The sequence below is a fragment of the Oncorhynchus kisutch genome, linkage group LG3, assembly GCF_002021735.2.
Source record: "Oncorhynchus kisutch isolate 150728-3 linkage group LG3, Okis_V2, whole genome shotgun sequence".
In the NCBI taxonomy this organism is placed as follows: domain Eukaryota; kingdom Metazoa; phylum Chordata; class Actinopteri; order Salmoniformes; family Salmonidae; genus Oncorhynchus; species Oncorhynchus kisutch.
This window is the reverse complement of record NC_034176.2, coordinates 41,400,337-41,408,635: the sequence shown is the minus strand read 5'-3', so window position 1 is coordinate 41,408,635 and position 8,299 is coordinate 41,400,337. Positions and strand designations below refer to the sequence as shown.

At 41.0% G+C, this 8,299-nt stretch overlaps 1 long non-coding RNA gene across 2 annotated transcripts; it reads right to left on the bottom strand.

The window, feature by feature from the left end:
* Positions 1–1,098: 1,098 nt before the first annotated feature.
* On the bottom strand, positions 1,099–7,701 carry LOC116357751 (uncharacterized). Of its 2 annotated transcripts, XR_004205695.1 has the most exons (7): positions 4,992–7,701; positions 4,756–4,854; positions 4,274–4,565; positions 3,944–4,040; positions 3,669–3,830; positions 3,253–3,562; positions 1,099–3,107 (listed from the first exon to the last, which is right to left on the bottom strand). It is a non-coding gene; the product is annotated as an uncharacterized LOC116357751 (long non-coding RNA). The 2 variants fall into 2 exon arrangements; XR_004205693.1 differs by having other exon boundaries at positions 3,944–4,565.
* Positions 7,702–8,299: the final 598 nt, after the last annotated feature.

The following is an 8,299-nucleotide window of genomic DNA, read 5'->3' as shown; positions in this document are numbered from 1 at the left end:
TACTGCATAAGGATGGAATATGCCAGGGATATATGTATACTGTAGCTAAGTGTATGTTGTGTAGTAAGCTGTTAGTAGCCCATGTGCCGCACCCTAGTCATTTGGTCTATTTTCCCCTCTTAATTTTGCCAACTGTTCTGACTTGGTGGTGCCATGTAGCCTATAACATGTTTTAAAGAAATGTAATGATTGAATATTGTAAGAGCTTTCATTGTCTGCTTATATAACCCCTTCATTTATCCTATGGTTCTGACTTGGTGTACAGGGAGAACATTGTAAGAACGGTCCATGTTCGGAATTCTGTTGTTGTACATTTCAAAAGTGCTGTACAAATAGTTATATTGACTACGTCCGTCCTCGCTCATTAATGTCTTAATCGAAATTACGGATTGCCTCTTATAAACTTGTCGTCCCCTTATGCCATAGTTTGTACATCTGAATTGTCAGTAGAAACCACATTTGTTTAAGCAAGTCAGCCATATCAGCTATGTTTATTTTAAAGGCAGTAAATTAGGCTGAATTTACATAGTTAGTTACGTTACTATTAAAACCACCAAACTTTGGGAAACTGCCACGCAACTCACATTTATTTGCATTGTACAAACCAAGCTACAGCTACAATAAAAGGAGGTAGCCAGATTTCAGACACAACAAACACTGCAGTTAGCTAGCTACGCTATATTTCCTCGAAGAACAGCCATGAGAAACCATAGCCTAAAAAAAACAAATCATTTTGTTAAGTAATCTAGGTATGAACCACATACAGGAAATGGTTGAATCCCAAACACACATAGAAACAGAACCTCAGTTGTGCATGCTCACTTCAAGTTACCAGACTCGACCCTTATAGACGTAACATACTAAAATAAAATCCGGGACACTGAAATTAGTATATGTTACGTTTATTAGTATGATATGTTACGTTTAGTTTGGTTACATAAGACAGAAGGTTACTGGATAATTTTCCTCTTTCTAAAGTAAATCTCTATTTTTGATGTAAATGGCACATTATAGAAGGGTCCAGACACTTTGTATGTGATTTGGCTTGTTCTTGATAAACTTACCCCGGCTGCGATTCACTTCCTCATTGCTTGTTGTGTAGTATCAGGGCACAACCTAGACTTCACTATAAAGAGAGCATGTCCATTACTAAAAGGATGTGTTTATGTATTTTTGGAGTTTAATCATGTCTTTTGCATTCCCTGATGCTGTACAAAGAGCAATGAGAAAGTGAATTGAAGCTGGGGTAAGTTTATCAAAAACAAGCCAAATCACAGAAAAAGTGTCTGGAACCGACTATAACATTTCATTTACATAAAACATTTAGATTGACTTCAGAAAGAGGAAAATTCTCCTTTCATGCAAAAATGAGGTTGGTTAGTCGTATAAGCAAATGTCTAGCAACCCAAAAATTGAGTGTTCAAATCTCATGGACAACTAGCATTTTGTCCAATTACCAGCTTTGCATCTACTTACTACTTTTTTAGCTACTTTGCATGTTAGCTAACACTTCCCCTAACACTAACATTGAACATAACTCCTAACCTTAACCCTTTCACCTCACTCCTAACCGTAACCCCTAGCCTAGCTAACGTTAGCATTAGACACCTAGCTAACGTTAGTTACAACAAATTGGAATTGGCAACATATCCTACGTATTGCGTTCATAACATATCATACAACTGCAATTCGTAACATACCATATGAATTGTAACTCATAACATATTATGTGAAAGGGATGGACATCCACAAATGAATACTTACACATAAAAATATCCATAAAGAATAATAAGAAATGCTATGAGATCAGGTTGCCGCCTGTAGTAGCACACAGTCAAAAGAAAAGGAAATGGGTTTTAACGTGATTAAATGAGTCAACAAATCGACTGTTTTAGAGTATTGTATTTTAACCAAGCAAGATAAATAAACGTGAAATCCCTATTGAGTAAATGAACAAAATCATTTTGGAAGGAAGGATTCAAGAAATTTAAATGGTCTGTCAAAGTCGATGGGTAATTCTCAAAATGCATACAACGAAAATTGGAGCACGGGAGGATCGGAGTACGATTCCAAATGAAAGCATGCGAAATGGAGCATGGAGGGCACTTCTCAAAATGCAAACTCCGTTTGTACATATTTTGAAGCATGCAGTGATGCAAGCTTCAATGGAAAGTATGCAAAGAAATATGACGCAACCACGTAAAAAAATGTCATAACATTTCTTTAAATCAATGGCGCCGTTATTTGAGCTGAATCAAGAGAAAGTACACTCCGACTTCAGAATGAAATGTTTTATATTCACATCTCATATGTTGCCCAACTACAATATTTGATCTTGATAGGTTAATACATAAAGTCCCCTTATACCAGTATAAAACATTTATGGAAGTACAGTATATATGGAGACTGTCACTACACAAAGGTTAGATACATGTAAAAAAATAATGTTCCCTGACACTTCCTTTAAATTTTTTTTAATAAATGCATTTTGAGAATTACCCCAAGAGCACAGGTCTTGCTAGAACAAAAGAGGGATCAGCTCTCAAACTCAAGGAAGAGGTCGTTTCCCTCACCTGTGAGATGCACGCTTTCCCTACGGCAGGATTTACTACATTCAATGACTAATGAGGAACAAATAAATACCATCAAAGGATACCTTACAGCAATGAACATGTTGTGAAAACCAACCTGTCAAAATTTAAGATTGTAACACAGAAACGCAGATATTTTTTGGTACAGTTGTGTCATTAATTTATTTTCACATGGCAATCATAGACTAAATACATCATTCTGGTGTGTGGAATATAGGAGGTGGTTGCTGTGATTCTGCCTGTCACTTGTTCTCAACAGGCACCCAGTCTCAGAAGGGGGGACTTGAAGAAGGAGACTGCAAAGTCCAGGCACTGCTGTTCACTTTGTTCAGAGGATTTGCAGTGCTAATGTTCTTAGTTCATCTGTGTCTCTCACATATTATGTGCCCAGTATGATAGCGCAAGACAGCTTTCTTAGCAGATAATGATAACCGTAGCTGTAGATGACGTAATGAAAAGAATGGTTGGTAATGGAGGACATCAGGTGGATCTGGGTGTTGGCCAAAACCCCTAGCTCTTGGAGAACAGGAGCAGAGTTGAAGGGGACATGGTAGGAGACCGACATAAACAAGCAAACACACAGATTACACTTTACTGTGAGAAAATTTGATGGATTAACAGAGATATGTACTTTTCAACACTTTTGGAAGGTGTAGCCTACCTCAAGCTAGTCCCCCTCCGACTCAGAGCACAGAGAATCAGACTGATCCGAACTCACTGGTTCTGGTAGATGGGATACCTCCTGGGGGGCTCGGACAGTCGATGGTCCTAAAGTCATTTGGAGAGGTAAATTGAAGAGGTACATTTTTGTAAGCTTAGTATAACAACCATTTCTTGCTTTCTCAAATGTCAACCAAAGCTTAACCTCCTTTGTAAATTGGGCTTCACTTAAGTGTAGGGCGTCAATGCTTCCAGTGGTAGACCGTCCAACTGCAGAAGATAGTTAGCTTCCTAGGTAACCCTAGGTAACCCTAGGAAGACCATGAGAAAAATGTCAGTGTTAGGGAAACTGAAACTAGCTTCAGGTAATTTTGTGTGCAAATGCAAATAGTTATTATCTGAATTTTTTCTATTCACTTTAACAGATCGGGACCACAGCTAGGAGCAGCGAGGTTTCCAAGGTCTCTGCCTTCCTTTCGTGTCATTTGCCCGGATGTCGTAGCACTTGGTCCAATTCTTGACTCTGCTCCGGTAGCTCTCCTTCTGTTTTTCCTGCGCCTTGTCCATGTTCAGTCTCACCTTGTTGGATGACAGGAGCACATGCAATTATATTTCATATTACAAATACTTTTCTTACATAGCTCTTGGAGGTCCAGAAAACAACGGACAATAATTTTTATATGGTCAAAGACCTCCACATCCTTCTCAGTCCGTGCCTGAAGGTAATTCTCAAAGGCGTCCTGATCTGGTTTCGACAACTTCCATCACATCAGGTGGGGTTTCAGTGATCTGAAAGACCGTTAAGCAAAAATAGCAATAGACAAACAACACTAAGTCAATCACAATGGCCTGGTTGGTCCATTCTCCAAACCTGGAGGAGGGGGGTAGGAAAGTGATATCTATTGATAATGTAAGATATTGAAATATGTCTGATTATCTACCATGGAAAAACAAAAACAGATTGTAACAAAATAAACAAAACAAACCATTGGTGACAGAATATAACCTATAACAATCCGTACCTGACCTCGGACACTCAAGATGACCTCAGGAGAATAGTGGGTGTTGAAGATGCCCACCATATCCTTGGAGGTGGTCTCACTAGTTTTGTATCATAAAAAAACTAAAATCTATTTTTGGTTCCAAGCACCCTTTTTAATGGGTTGCAGATGGGTATTTAGAGTTAAGCACGTTCTCTTCCTTTACTGAACTTAATGGGTATTGCCTCCATCCACTTGGTAAAGTGATCGGTCGCCGTCAGACACCAGCTGTTGCCTTTCCTGGATTTCGTGAAGGAGCCGATGAGGTCCATCCCTGACATTTAAAACAATAGAGAGAAGATGACTTTATTCTTACCCGTATCAGTGTCATACAGTATGCAGATTTTCATATTTGTAAGGATACGGACACACACACACTCTATAATATTGAACTCTGCTGTGGTCAAATAAAGCAACCGTTACAAAACATCTTATCGGGGCAAAATTTGAATTGGGACACTTACCGATCATGTGCCATGGTAAAACAACTTTGATGTGCTTCAACTCCGGCGCCACAGTCTTCGCCCTCTCAAAAACTTCTGGAAGGCTGGACAGGTACTGACCTTTAAGCAAAAAGTGACAAATTGAAACATTGCGTCCTCTCTGATATGACATTCATTGAAATCATAATAATTTCCACATATAATAGAATGTGATTGATAAACAAAAGGTTATTTCACTTGCCCAGCTGTCCACCTACTTGACAATTCCCTGTCAGAAGAAGCGTAGGTTGATTTTGGCAATCAGGCGCTTCACTCCGAATTGGCCAGCAAGCATCACAGTCAGCACGGCCTCCTTCTCCTCCTTAACAAAAATCACCCTCCTGTGTGGCTGGCCATCCTTCCCCCGTAGGTAGATATGATTACCTAACAAGTTGGAAGAGATGCTGAAATACTCAAGTCTAAGTACATTTACACTGCTGTCTTTCCCTCTCTGTTTCTCTCTCCCTGCCTGTCTTCTAACCTCTTCCCACCTCTCTCTTTCATCCTTTCTCAATCCCCCCCCCCTCTATCTCTGTGGCTGTCTAGTGATTGATTGATCAGGTTTAACTTATAGCTAGACACCTCAACATATAACTATATCAGAGGAGGCTGCTGAGGGAAGGACGACTCATAATAATGGCTGGAATGGAGTTAATTGAATGGTATCAACGTGTTTGATAGATTCCATTTACTCCATTCCAGACATTATCAACCATCCTCCCCTCAGCAGCCTCCACTGAACATTATGTATAGCTAGCAACTAGCTAACGTTAGATGGAAAATGGTTGTACATAGCTAAAGCCGTCCAGTTATCTAATAAAACTGCTTAACGTTACCCCGAATTGTGATTTTCTCTGAATGTTGCGCCTCTTGTCGAGATCAGTGGTGTCTTCAGAACATTTCGCCTGGTTGGAATGGTAAAATATCTCCTCGAGGGATGCCATTGAAGTGCAAGCTACATACAAACAGAAAGCTGCAATAACCGTTACAGTAGCCTGCTAGCAGAGGGAGACACTATTTGGCCGGTGGACACTATTTGGCATGACAGGCCCCTAGAAATGAGTTTGGGAAACCCTTCCCTACAATACTGCCCAGGGACACAGTGATTTATGGCAAAGTGGCAGATTGTGGGCATGCGCCTGTCACAGAGAAACGCAAACACCAGCTGGTTGACAGAGCGCCGGGCCAGCTCTATGCACTTGATGTCCTTCTCCCACCGGAACATTCAACTCCTCCACTGTGTGACGTCAGAGTAGACCACCATTGTCCCAAGGAACATTCGGATGGACTACCTCCAAAATCAGCTGGCATCTGACGCACCAGGGCGGTCCTCTTTGTGTGCCCCAAGTCGTTTCCACCGAGGTGGATGACTATGATAAAGTACATTCACACCTCGGTGAGAGAGAATATTTCAGAACCCTTCCATTGAGAACAGCTCATCCATATTTTGCACTCCTGCAGTCCTCTAGCAAGCCACATTGTGTAATCAATCGCATAGTAAATATTTGCTTCTGTCTGTTACTTTGCCCTTGACAATTTGATTATGAGCTGGGATCTTATCAATACACTAAATTAAAAATGCACAACATTGTGAAGGTTCATAAGGAGAGCACGTGCTAAGGTGTATAATAATGTTGCATAATCATCTTCCAGTGTAACAAAAAAAACAGGAAATTAAAAACAAAAAATATTAAGTGAGAATAGGCATTGGTCTGAAGGTGAAAAAGGAAATTCACATGACCACCACAATGCCTATTCCATCCATGCTCTACCAGCACTCCACTTTGACCTACAATAGCTATGTCAGTATTATACTTCAAACTGTGTAGGCAGGTTGGTTAGGATTCAAACCTCAAATAGCCTAATTCATACTCGTCACAGGCAAAATGGACTTCATTGTCGTGCTATTCAAATTATGTATACATCTCTCATTTGGCTGTATGTATTTTTAGTTCTAGGCCTATTGTAAATGGGTATTATTGTTGCGTCGCCATCTTGACTGCAAAAGTACAAGTACAAACCTTACTTTAAGCTACATATATTGACAGAGGTAACGAACTGTCCATTGACCAGCACAGCAACTGATAACACTGGACCATGTTCGAAACAAGTGGTTCTGAGCTTCAATCAAGAGGACACAGGTAAGCTAACCATTACAGAATCAGGAATGCAGACAGGCTCTGGGCTACTGTGTCCAACACACCACCTGTTGTTATGTTGGGCACCTACTTAACAAAACAGGATATGTTTTTGTAAAATAACAAGGTTTAAAGGAAATACAGGCACGCACCACATTACTACAAGACAAAACAGCTCAATCAAGCCTGGTGGTCTTATAAGTATAAAAAGCAAAGTGTGTATTAATAGATTATTTTATTTTTTTAAAGCATGAAAAGGTAGCGTAATGGGATAATATCTTACTGTGGTGTGTGAAGAATCCAATACTGTATGCGGTACAAATCGCATTATTGTGGAAGCACCTCCTCTATCAGGAATCAAGGTAAGACCCAAGTGCAGACTGAAGTAACCATGTTTGTGACCATAGGGGCAAGAAAACAACAAGTCAAGGCAGGGGTCGACAATCCAGAGAAGAGGCCAAGGTACAGGACAGCCGGCAGTCTCAGGGTCAGGTCAGGCAGAGGTCGGTAATCCAGAGGTGGAGCAAAGGTACAGGACGGCAGGCAGGCTCAGGGTCAGGTCAGGCAGAGGTCGGTAATCCAGAGGTGGAGCAAAGGTACAGGATGGCAGGCAGGCTCAGAGCCAGGCAGTGGTCGGGCGGGCACAGGGTCAGGACAGGCAAAGGTCAACAACCAGGAGGACGAGGAAAATGCTAGACTAGGTACAAACAGGTGCTGAGCCAAACCGCTGACAGGCTTGAACAAACAAGACAAACTGGAAACAGACAGACAGAAAACACAGGTATAAATACACAGGGGATAATGGGGAAGATGAGCGATACCTGGAGGGGGGTGGAGACAATCACAAGGACAGGTGAAACAAATCAGGGTGTGACACCTCTAAGAGTATGAATTAGGCTGTTTGAGAAGGTTTGAATCCAAAACAACCTGCCTACACATAGTTTGAAGTACAAATCCAACATAGCTACTGTAGTAGGTGAAAGCTGTGTGCTGGAAAACCTTGGTAGAGCATGGATGGAATAGGCATTGTGGTGCTCATGTGAATTTCCGAACTTCAGACCAATGCCTATTCTCACTTAAAACATAGTGTTTTGTTTTTAATGGTCTATGGCGCCTGCCGGTGTTCTGTTCTACCTGATAATGAATTACACCCACCAGGTGACCCAGATCTAAATCAATCCCTGATTAGGGGGGGAACAATGAAAAATGCAGTGGAACTGGCTTTGAGGTCTAGAGTTGAGTATGAGGGGTCTATGTGTTCTGGGGGATTATAGCTATCCACCGGTTTATGCACCTTTCACTGTAAGAGAAGATCTGTGGAACCCCCCCAAGCAGAAAGAGACACAACCATAAATAAGCAACAAATTAAAGAAGGGAAAAATCAATGC